Here is an 8,822-nt window from a genome sequence, read left to right as displayed (position 1 = left end):
AAGAGATTATAAACCCAGGGAGGCACATTAACTTTAATCCCAGGCTTTGAGGCCCATACCCCCTTCCCCCTCTGCACCCTGCTGAGGTAAAGGATGCTCTTGAATAACTAAGTGCAGGCTGTCAGCACTGGGTTGTGTGTGCGTGTGGGGGTGTGTGTGTGTGTGTGTGTGTGTGTGTGTGTGTGTGTGTGTGTGTGTGTGTGTGTGAAGGACAATAATAAAAAAGACTCTTGAAAAGCACAAACTGTGGTGTAACAGATTCTCTCCTTTTGAAGAGATTAGGGCCCACATTGTCAGCCATTGTTGTTCTTTTTAATCAGGCCAATACCTCCCCTCTTCACCCCCTCTCAGGCCTTGTCATGTATTGTGTGCACTAGCTGGGGGTGTCAAGGGCTCTCCGTTTCTGTGTTCATTTTGACTTAACAAATGTTCTCAAATGTAGATGTCACATCGCAAATCTTAGTGTGTTAGAAACACACCAGCATGAAATGCAGAGCACAGCAGGAAAAACAAAGTTTGGATGGTAACACTTGTGTAATATAGCATTATAGATACTTTGTAACAATACTCAGATTAGCTCTCTGAAATATATATATATATATATATATATATATGATTGATTTATCTAACTTAGTGCCTTTCATATCTGTCTTATTTATACACGAATATGGGAGATAGATAGATAGATAGATAGATAGATAGATAGATAGATAGATAGATAGATAGATAGATAGATAGATAGATAGATAGATAGATAGATAGATAGATAGATACCTCATATGTCCTGCATATAAAAAACAAGTGTGTGATAGAAGAAATGGTGTGGACATAGAGTTTACAAGAAAAAAATGTCTAGATTTATGTAATGCCAAGAGTAATGTGTCAGAAACCCATATTCAACTACATTTTGATTTTATAGCAGATTTAGTAAGAAAAGAGCTTAATCAGCAGTATGCATCTGCAAAAGTGGACAAAAACTACAGAGGTGAAGCTCATTTTTTTTGTATTTCCTTTGTGATTGACATTTAAGTAGAAAGAGGCATAAATTAGCTGAGAAGTGAATAAATGGGACAGGAAAGGAAATAATTGAGAATTGAAGATGACAGGGATGGACAGAGAGGAGGAGACTTAAGACAAGTTGAAAGTGACTCTGATCTAAATTAACTTTCTTTGCCCTTTAATGCATCATTAAAACAGGAAGACACATACCCAAAGATTATGTTAAAAAGTGTGAATAATAAAGAAACCTTTAAAAGGTTGACCACTGTAAAACGTGTGATGATCCAAAGTCTTAACCAACCTGTTATGTTTACCACAGAAGGCACTATAGATACTCAGTACACAATCCTCAGGTTGGCACTCAGAAGTGCTGTAGTGTAAACCGCTTCCTAGTCACCCCTTTTATTGTATTCCACCTAAGACCCATTATGCATATACTGCTGTTTGCTATGAAATTGTATACATTCCAATTTTAATCAAAACTGGGATTCTTTACTCATGTACTCATATTCTAAACTTGCTTATTCCATTTCAAAGTAACATGGAACCAGAGCCACTCCTGGCAGCTCTGAGTGTAAGGTAGGAAGCCACCCTGAATGGGCCACATGTAAACTGGAACCTCTTACAGTTTAAGCAAAACCTAAAATCAATGAATTTGGATGTGAGAGAGCAGTAGAGTACTAAGAGAGAACCTTTGGGGTAAGTTAGCCAATAATCTACTCTATATCCTCTCTGCATTTTTAATCTTCCAAACCGGCTCATCTCATCTTTTTGGTTTTTCTGAGCTCGTGTTGTTGCCCCAGGGGGTACATCACTGTGCAGCTCCACAGGGACTGCGACATATCTGGTATATCCATGTGGGTTTTTTTCCAGGTATGACAGCATAACACTTCCCTAAGATTTATGTATTGAGAAATGTATTTTTTTCATGTTTTTCAGTGGCCTGCTGAAAGTCCAGAGCGAAATCCAATTGACATTTTATAGAACTTGAAACCGACAATCCATACTTAAAAGGTCAAAAACGTCACAAAGGTAGAGCAATCTTATAAGGTGGAGCAGGCTAAGAACAAGTGCTGTGCACAAGGTTGGATAACCAGCTATTGAGTTTAAAGGCCAAATACATTATTCAAAGAGCATTATGTATTTGCAACTGCCTCTAATAAAAAAATTATATAATCATTTTTTAAGGATTTTCTTTATTTATTCAATGTAAGATTTTTACTGAATATTTGATAATATCTGTGAAATCTATGTAATAATACAAAATATCAGAAGGGGAAAATGTATTTTTATATTAGATAGTACAGAGTAATGGAAAGGCACATGCTGTCTAACTGTTAAAACAAATTCAGGTTTCTTTCTCTGGTAGCTTATAATTGCCCCCTTAGCTTTTCAATGTCTAAGTGCCCAGGGGTCTTCACTGTAGTAAGATACTGTAGCTATAAAGTCACTTTGGACTTTAAAAAACTCCCAATCTCAGTCTTAGTGATTTAGAAAACAAAAACATTTAGGGATTTAAAGATGGGGCTACAACAGCAACCATGCAGTAAAATGACAAAACTTCAATATACAGTGTGAAAAGCAAAGAAAGTGCATAAAGTCCTAAAAGCTGTTTTTACTTTTATTGTCAAGTTTCTCCGTCAGCCCCCCTCTGTTAAAGCCTCCTCACACAACCAGCCTTTTAGATCCTTCAGATCTGGACTTTGCAAATGGAAATTGGCAACCCAGCAAGGCCACCCAGTACAAATGCCATCAATCAGCCTGGCTGGAAGGGAGTGGCGTTGACCGCTTTGTTTCAACTAACGAGGTACTCTCTGCACAAGAGGCCTATCAGATCATTAAAACAAAGGTTTGCAGCCTGAAGCCACAGGGGAGGCCCTGAGTGCGTTTTCTGTGCCATGCTTGTCAGGAGTAAACGAATGAGGCCTGTCAATCACCTGCCCATCAAGCGCCCAACAATTATGAGGCCATTACCAAAGACATGCTTTTAATCTGTTTAGGGATTTTAGGACCGCTCCCTGGAGTGACGGAGTTAGATTGATAAAGCTAATGACATGGAAGGATGGCAGGCGGAGCTCTGGAGAACTCTTTTCATGGCTTGCATAACTCGACTGCCGTTTGCATATATCTTGTTGACTAGTCATCGAGACCGCTGAAGGGTACTCCACCACCACTCACTACAGCTCTTTAGGGCCATCTCTTACTGAGAATGGAGAAGTTGAGCAGTTATATCTACGCAAGGGTTGATGAAGTCTAGGTTGATAGAGCTAGATACAACTTTATTTGTCCCAGGGAAAAAATTGGCTTTTTACAGAAGCTCTTTAAAAAAGTAAATACTTAAGTAGGTAGATAAGTAAAATAAATTAATATACATATACACTCTGGTCTGTAAACACACCCGAATGACTAAAAAGAAAGAAAATTTAAACATTAAGAAAATGTTTGACTTAACAGTCCCAGTTCCAGTGCAGCATTATGTAAGCATATTGCTGTTTGTGTAAAGGAATTCCTAGTAGTGTTTCTGGACTCACTTCTGCTCAACAACTCGTTGGCTGAAAGTCCTCAGTGTTAGTGTGTCACACAGAGGATGTGGAGCATTGTTCATAATGGCACCCAGTTTTGTTTAAATTCTCTTCTTTGCTACTACCACCAGGGTGTCCAGAGTGTGTCCCATAGCTGAACTTACTCTTTAAAATTGCTTGTTGATTTGGTTGGCCTCTCTTGACGTGATGTTACCAGCCCAACACACCACAGCTTACAAAATCATACTGACTATCACAGAGTTAGAGAAGATGTAAAGGGTGTCACTTCCCACATTAAAGCAACGCAGTTGCCTAAGGAAAAAGAGCCTGCTCTGCCCTTTCTAATATAGCTCCTCTGTGTTACGGGACCAGCCCAACTTGTCATTAATTTGAACCCCCAAGTACTTGTAGAAGTGAACCATCTCTGTATCCATTCCTTGATTAGTGACCAGACATGTCCATGGTGTGGAGAAAGTCAATGACCAGTTCCTTGATTTTGCTGATGTTAATATGCAGACAATTCTATTTTCAGTATAAAGCAAAGTTCTCCACCTGACTCCTATACTCTGTCTCATCACCTTTATCAATACACCCATAAATGCAGACTCATCTGAGATTTCCGCAAGTGACATGATCTGCTGTTATATTTATAGCCTGAGGTGTACAGAGTAAAGAAAAAATGAGACATGGCTGTTCCTTGTGATGCTCCAGTTTTGCTCACATCCATATCAGACACACAGGCCTTGAGTGTCGTACACGGTGGTTTGCCCAACAGATAGTCCATTATCCAGGACACCATAGACTCATCCACCTGCATATATCTGAACTTACCCTTCACAGGGATAGGTTTAGGGATAACTGAATTAAAGAATGATAAGCACACCTCAGCACACTGAAGTCATTGAGCTTTGTGGATGGATTTTGTCAGTCCACTTCATTCACTGACCTTCCCAACTCTCCACCTCTCCGTATGGAGATCTTATCTCCATTTTGTAGCTGAACTCTTGTGAGTGCCATAGAATTTTTTCTGTCAGTATGTAGGTTGGCTGTAAAATGGTGGTCAGGGTAAGAAATTGATTTGCCTGTGTGTTTGTAGGAATTTGCACATTTTACTTTTCATTTCTTCAATAACACACATTTTCTGATGTGTTTAATACCAGTCCAGTGTTTTGTAGTTGGCAAGGCTTTGATTTTCAATCTGTGAGGTGGTGGGTTCAAATCCTAGTACTGTGCTCCAATTGGAAAAAAAAACCAAAAGAAATGTAACCAGTTGCATCTCAAATATTGTAAATCACCTTGGGTAAAGACATCAGCTACATAATGATATACTGCACTTCACAATGAATGCTACCACTAGGAATTTTGGGAAAACATGTTCCAGAGGTCTTCCCATCTAAATTAAACTAAGTGGATCATTCAGATTTGGTGTGCATTAAGCTTGGGTTCACCTTAACAGTTATTTTGTATTATTGTTATGACTTACTCCTGAAGTAAAAACATAATAATATAAATTCAAACATAAATACATCCCACACACCTGCAAAAGAACAGTTTCAAAAGGATGATTAGAGAGATGTTTTACATGTTTGGACCTTTCTTTTGATGAGAACACAATATTGGCATAAAAGATCCCAAATGTAGGAGGCAACTTATTTTATTCTTGCTTGTTTGCTTAGAGATAATCAAGAAGGTTCCATATAAAATAAATATTAGCATCAGTCAGTCAGTCATTCTCCAACCCGCTATATCCCAACACAGGGCCACGGGGGTCCGCTGGAGCCAGTCCCAGCCATCACAGGGCAGGAACAAACCCCGGGCAGGGCGACAGCCCACCGCAGGGCACACACACACACACACACACCAAGTACACACTAGGGACACCCGGAGAAAACCCATGCAGACACAGGGAGAACATACAAACTCCACGCAGGGAGGACCCGGGAAGCGAACCCAGGTCTCCTTACTGTGAGGCAGCCGCGCTACCACTGCACCATCATGCCACCCCTAAATATTAGCATGCAATACCTAATTAATTATTACACAATGAATTAATAAGGAGCGGTATGCTAACACAGTGCCTACTGCTGCTGCCTCACAACTTCAAAGTCCTGGGTTTGAGTACTAAAATCTTAGTATGGATGGAGTTTCTGTGTCCATCTCACATCTAAGTAGAGTGTTCTCCAGATGCCAAGATTTTCCAAAGTCCAGGTGAATTGAAAACTGACTGGCATCCCATTCAGGATTTTTTCTTGCCTTGCGTGTAATGCTATCAAAATGATTTCATGGAAGACTGCAATGAGAAGTTGGTTCATAAAATAAGGGCACAGACGACTGAATAGGCCAGCATTTGTAAGCAGAAATTCTTCATTATTTTTTTCTATTTGTCACGACAAAACATCCAGTTTAATTCAAATGTTTAAATTCTAACTCATATTCAGTTGCAAATAACTGGACTTGAATGATGTCACAAGGGAGTAGGGGAGGAAAGTACATGACTTGGGGGCTGATTGATTAATCTTTAATTTTGAAATGATTGCAAAAGTGCCAGCCATTGTCTTCCAAGTGACTGACTGATTGATCACTTGACTGATTGATCTTTAATTCCTGGTGATTAAAGAAATGCAGGCATTCATCATCAAAAGCTTTACAAGTTGTTTCCTTCTTGAAAGAGCAGTGGATTTATCTCAGGATACATTAGGGCTGAGCTCATTGTGTGCTGGAGATTTGACAATGACAAGAGATGCGAATTAAGTGAAGTCCACAATGCTACCACTCTCCACAAAGTGGAAGAGACGAGGCTCCGGTGTTTGCGTGGGGAGGTGGGGGTTAAGCCGCCCCAGAGGAGTCCATCAAAATATCAGGAAACAGAACAAACATGTAACATGTTTGTGAGAACCAAATGATGAAGCTCTTTATTGACTTTTGGAATTTTGAGGGAGAAAGAATGTATTTTAATTGTGATTTTTTGTTAAATGCAAAATCTGTATAAATAGAAAATCATCCATCCATCCATTTAATGAACGGGCTTAATCCAATGACTTGTGGATGAGCAAAGACACAGGGAGAGTCCAAAGAAATGTTGGGGTGCCAGCCAAGTCACCCCATTTAATCCAATGTTCATTCAGACTAAACTAAACAACAAACTTAAAGAAAACAGCCTTCTCAACTTCGACAGATCAAAGGCTCAATTCTTGATTTTGGAGCTCTGGTTCTCAGGTAAGCTCGGATCCAAATGAGATGTCTCATTCCGGGTGTCTGGGTCTTATAGGATTCTACCCAGGGCAGTTTTGGTTGTACAGTACTCCCTGGGACGAGCACCCTTCTTGGCACTGTGGATAAGAGAAGAGACAATACCATTAGAGACAGCACCCCCTCTTGCCTCTTGTGGGGAATTACATATCTCAGAGGAGCCCAGAAGGTGATTCTCTGACATGCTTGCTTGACAGGCTTGTCCTAGCAAAATCAGGCAAGTGTACATTTGCAACTACTTCTGGATGGTGTACCACCATATTACAGGGTACACTCACTCTTGACTGGCAAGACTGAATTGCCAGTTACCTTTAGATGTGCATCTTTGAGGTGTGGAAGAAAAAAAAGAGAAGATCACGATAAAAGCCTATAATCTTAACCCACACAAGGATCAACCTGGAATGTGATGACATAACATAACATAACATAATATAACATAACACAGATTTCCTGAGTCCATTTAAAAATAAATGAGAAATTGAGCCAGTCCTGGCAGAATTGGGTGTGATGCAGGAAAAACCTTAAATGTGGTGTCAGTCCATCACAGGACCCTCTCAGACACTCACTTGGGGCCAGTCTAGAGTCACCATTTAACCTAAAGCCAATATCACATTACACGTCTTCTAGTCAGAGCAGATGGCTGAAGTTGCTGATCTTATCACCTGGGTATGTCAGTTTACATGACCTGATTTTCATATTTCTAATGTATTGCAAGCTTGATTCTTTTTCTGAGAGCCAATAATGCTGCTTGATGGAGCCAATGCCTACGCAAAGGATCAGCAAGTATGATATATTCAGCTAAAATCTCTATGTTTTTTTTTTACAATTTTTCCCATTCTGTGTTGGTATGTAAAATATGACATCAGACAAATGAGTCTTCTGATTGTCAGGTGCCGAATATTGGCATTCCTTATTCCTTATCAAGGCATTTTATGCATTTTACTTCCGGCTAATTGCTCATTGGTTCTCAGCTGTCACATGCACACAGAGAGCCTGCCCCTGTGATTTAAGACAAACCTTTTTGATTTTGTCAGGGTGAGTTAGAGACTAGTTAGTCAGAGTTGCATAGTGTGTCACACTACATGACTGTCACTCACAGGAGAACTGCCTATGATTTACTTAAATTATGTATGAGACTGTAGAATACTGGAAACGTTATGTAATATGACATAGTCTTAATTGGCACTTCTTGATGTAATGTGTAAATGCCACACAGACATTGTCCTGGCAGAGGTTCAAACCTTGAAAAAATTACACAACTTTCTCAATCCTGTTTATCCAGTTTGGGCTACAAAGGGCTGGGACCTATCTGTTCACCATCACGCACAGCCCTAGACAAACCACTAATCTATCTCAAAGTCCATACTCATGCACACAGCCAAATTGGAATCACCAATTAGTCTAACCTGCACAAATAGCGAGGATGTAGAAGGAAAACTGAAGAACCTGGGGAAAAAAACACTCGACACAGAAAGAGTGTGCAAACTCCACACACACAACAATTGGTATAAGATTTAATCTGTAAATACTGGATCTGTGAGGCAGCAGGATTTGCCATCACAGCACCTCCCTTCGCAAAATATATAAATGAAGAATGCAGAGACATAATAATAATAATAATACATTTTATTTATATAGCGCCTTTCCCATGCTCAAGGCACTTACAGAATATAATAAAGAACGGCAGAATATACAGTATATAGCATTGTACAAACCAGATAAATAAATAAAGAAGATTAAGACAGTAAAAAAAACAGACAACATAATTGATGGTCTCGCACACACACACAGGTTACATTGGCATCTTGACAGAGAAGTAAACTGAGAGAAAGGTAATAAAGTCAAGTAGAGCTAAAAGCCTTCCTGAACAGATGAGTTTTGAGTTGTTTTTTAAAAGAATTCATGGAGTCAGCTGACCTGATTAATTTTGGTAGGTCATTCCAGAGTCTGGGCGCTATACAGCTGAAGGCCCTGTCACCCATGGAGTGTAGATTAGTGAGGGGCACAACAAGATTACCAGAATCAGAGGACCTTAGTGTGCGGGCAGGCACA

Source organism: Erpetoichthys calabaricus, chromosome 10 (genome assembly GCF_900747795.2).
Source record: "Erpetoichthys calabaricus chromosome 10, fErpCal1.3, whole genome shotgun sequence".
Classification (NCBI taxonomy): Eukaryota; Metazoa; Chordata; class Cladistia; order Polypteriformes; family Polypteridae; genus Erpetoichthys; species Erpetoichthys calabaricus.
The sequence above is the reverse complement of the archived record's forward strand: the minus strand, read 5'-3'. Positions refer to the sequence as shown.